The sequence below is a fragment of the Sphaerodactylus townsendi genome, linkage group LG16 (genome assembly GCF_021028975.2).
Source record: "Sphaerodactylus townsendi isolate TG3544 linkage group LG16, MPM_Stown_v2.3, whole genome shotgun sequence".
Classification (NCBI taxonomy): domain Eukaryota; kingdom Metazoa; phylum Chordata; class Lepidosauria; order Squamata; family Sphaerodactylidae; genus Sphaerodactylus; species Sphaerodactylus townsendi.
Window position 1 is genome coordinate 5,958,219 of NC_059440.1, and position 4,212 is coordinate 5,962,430.

A 4,212-nucleotide genomic window follows, 5' to 3' on the forward strand; every position below is an offset into this window, starting at 1 on the left:
GAGGCTTATCTGGGGAATTCAGATTAGTCTGTACACTCCCACACACGCCAGCTGGGTGACCTTGGGCTAGTCAAAGCTTCTCGGAGCTCTCTCAGCCCCACCTACCTCACAGGGTGTTTGTTGTGAGGGGGGAAGGGCAAGGAGATTGTAAGCCCCTTTGAGTCTCCTGCAGGAGAGAAAGGGGGGGATATAAATCCAAACTCCTCCTCCTCTTCTTCATCATCATCAGCGTACTACTCCCAAGGAAACAAACCAATTGCATCATTTCAGGAATGCTTTTAATAAGGTGTTGTTGCTTTTCTGAGCCCACCAAAAAAATTCATAAGGATGGCCAGCTTGGGCTGCAAAAGTATAAATGTAATTTAAAAAACAACAACTCCATAACATTTGTCCAAAGTTTCATTTAATTGCTATTTACATCCATTCGTTCTGAAATCAAGTATATTTCATTACAGTAAATAGTACAGAATGAAATGCAGAAAAGGGTAAATTTACCCTCAATACCATTTCCCAATAAGGCAGCTGTAGAGCAAATCTTACAGATGGTTACAAAAACCAGCTCAGGTCTGGCACAAAGAACACTTCCTTTAAAAAAAAAAAACAAGATACAGATGAGAATCATCCAAGCACTCCCCTTTCCCAGCCACCTCTCCCAACCAATCAGATACTTGATGCAGAAACGTCAGTTTCCAAAACTGCTTGCACTGCTCACAGTAATGTCTAGGCTGGAGATGAAACCCAAATCCTCTTTTTCGCTGCTCGCCCCTAAATAAGAAGGAGCGTGTGCTGGTTTTAATACAAATTCACAGATGATTGCTGATCAGCACCGTTGAAGCCCAATTTCAACTCTTGTCAATGGGGCTTCAAAAGGGAGACTTCCCCTTGAGCGAAGGTACGCTTGGGATATTTATTTTCACTCTGTTGTCACAGGGGACAATGGCCCACATTTAGAACAGTTTCCTCCCCCTGATGTCCATAGTCGGAAAGTTACTAGATTGTTTGGAGCTCTAGGAAAAACGGGACCCAGACTTGCGTAGCTCTAGGAAAAACGGGGACCCACACTTGCGTAGCTCTAGGAAAAACGGGACCCACACACTCTAGGCAACAGGTGTCAAACTCACGGCCCTCCAGATGTTATCCCCATGCTGCCAGGGGATGATGGGAACTGTAGTCCATAACATCTGGAGGGCCGCGAGTTTGACACCTATGCTCTAGGCCATGTTATGCCACTTTACCTATGACAAACGTACCCAAAGATAAAAGCAAATGTAATTCTAGGCCAGGGGTAGGGAACCTGCGGCTCTCCAGATGTTCAGGAACTACAATTCCCATCAGCCCCTTCTAGCCTGGCCAATTGGCCATGCTGGAAGGGGCTGATGGGAATTGTAGTTCCTGAACATCTGGAGAGCCGCAGGTTCCCTACCCCTGTTCTAGGCTCACAATCATGAGACGCACAAGGTTGCTTGGGAATGCACACAGGATTCCCGGACAGGTGAGCATACGAAGCCAGCCCGCAGATCACTACCCTCATCCTCACAGGATGACTTTCAATCTCCGCCTCTCCAGCCCTTCCACTACCCCTCCAGGCACTAGCCGTATTTCTTTGCAAGTCTGGCCATCCTCCATTTCGTGAAGATGCACGGCTGCTAGGATAGCGGAAGGAGCGGCAGATGGGTGGTGAATGGCCCCACCCACCTGGTCTGGGCCACCTGACAACTGCAGACATGAACATGTTCACCACAAACTCTGTTAAAAACGGAGAGTATGTAACAAGTAGTTACACTCTGATTAAATATATCAAGCTTGGCTCATCCGTGCAGGGAAATGAGATGGTAGAACGGACTGCGCCTCTTCAGACTGAAGGTAGGGGATCATACCTTGGAATGCTCCCCAACTCCCTGCAGACAGAAAGGTTGAGCCATTCTCCTGGATGTGTGCTAGCGAGGGGTCATTCAAAGATGGAATCCAAAACCTACAGTCTAATTCTACCACCTTGTTTGGCATGTGTGAACCAGGCGCCAATCAGGTGGCACACAAGGCGTTCCTGGAGGGGAATTTACCCAGCATTCCCAGTTTGCAAAGTGAAATGAGATTAAGAGCATCACTTAGTCTACAAAGAGTGGTTAAATAACTCCCAGCCTAATCCCAAATCTGTGTCACGGGGTGGGAAAGATTCCCACCCAACTGTCTCATCTACTTCCACACTCTTTAAAGTGAAACTGCAGACTAACATTTCTTTCAACATCACAGATCTGGCTGAAATAAAACAGGGTTCAAGTTAATCAAGTTTTAACACTTAATATGTGGTTAGCCTTACCAAGTATTACTCCCGGGTTTGTTTGTTTTTAATATTACAGTACAAAAATCTATAAAAATCAAATGATAGCAAAAAATCCCAAGATTATAATTAAAAAAGCACAGCTTGTACAAAATAAATCTTAATCGCTATACCCCAAGGAAATTCTTAAGACAATATTTTTTTTAAAAAGAAAGCACTTAAGTTCTCCAACATCCGTTGCATCTCACAGGCTGGCATTCTGATAAAGCTGTGCAAGAGAGGACTCTACTCCTTCTGAAGTTCGGCAACTAGTATATATTGTCACTAATAGTTATGTACACAAAAAATCAAGGTTTTGGATATTTTTTTTCTTTTATACAAATAAATACTCGATAATCCATATTGCATAGTGTGTGCTGGCCGTCCCGATTCGCGTTTCCAAAAAAGAATTCACAGTTGAGAGGTTGAAACTGTTAACGTGAAACTTAAAACACATAAGTGAAATGGTCAAACTGGATACAGCCGTGAACTCAAAACTATCACACGTAGCTACATTTCCTGCCAGATATATTATCGCCAGTCCCACTGGAAAAGTTCTATCCTGCCATGTCAATATGGTAAGAGCATGGGAGATCACATCCCTTTTTATGGGGGAGGGGAACCCCATACAGAGCATTGATCCTCTACAATCCCAGACTCACGGAGACTTGGGTAGCAGAGATCCTTAACAGGCTTAAGAACCTCATATTTACGAAAGCGGCGTCTTTCACTGAAAAGTGACTGTTCGTTCAACGCGTGTTAGAATGTAGAAACGGTGCTGGGTCTGATGTCTAGAGTCAAAGCACTTTTAGGTAGCCCTCATTGGTGGAACTAAGAGGCAAAAGCCAGCAAACGCTCTCCGAAGACAGCCACACACTGAACCACACACTATTCAGCCACAACCAAGGTGTGGGGCAGACGAGGACAGCAACAAATCCATGTCCCCCTTCCCTGAGAATGTCATGCAGGATGCCAGCGCTTCAGATGAACTCCCACGATTCAGACGATCCTCCCTCAGGAGGAGTCCCACTCATTAGGCTTGGCGGACAGGGACCCACACGGAGCTCCCGTAGCTCAGGTCACATCCTTACGCCGTGGGGGCACCCCCCCCCCCACCTACGAACACCCCATGCAAAAGCAGCCACCATCTGTCTGAACCAGGCCTTAGAAGTAACGTAAGCCTTCCTGAGAAGCGTGGAATTACCCACAATAATATCCTGGACAGTTCCAATAGCACTTGTATGTTCAAATCTGATGCTTTGAGCAGCAGCCACCCGAGACAGTGGAGAGGCCGCTCCAGTGAGCACAGCATCCACACAATTTGTTTTTCCTACATGATTCAGACATGCAAGCATTACTGGACTGACGTGCGGGAAAGCTGTCCCTACGCCACAGAGCTGCTTAATTTGGGGCTAGAACCCCAAATGAAATCCAGCAGGATTCAAATCAAAATTCGACCGTTCGGTGGCTGTTCTCAATGGGACTTTCCGACGGTCACCCTTGCCAGACTACCCTCTTCAAATTCCGCTGTTCGGAAGAACAAAACAAATCAAAATCATGGTGACACAACAATGTTTCACATCCACGCTATTTCCTCCCAGGCTACTTTCTGGAAAATGAAGCCTTCGACTGGACTGTTTTTGTTTTTGAGAAGAGTTATGGCTTGGATCCTATGGCTCAGGGGGAAGGAAAACAAAAATTACCCCTATAATAGAAGAACGTGCACAGACAGAAGAACCGAGCAAGCAGGACGAAGCAGCACCAGGGGTTTTAGGAAGCCGCACAATTACTCCAAGGCCCACGCACACTCGCTCCGCCCTATAGTTTAAAGCTCTGCCGACCAGTAACAACAACTTGCACCAGCTACGTCCGCGGAAATTCTTTAAGGCAGGAAG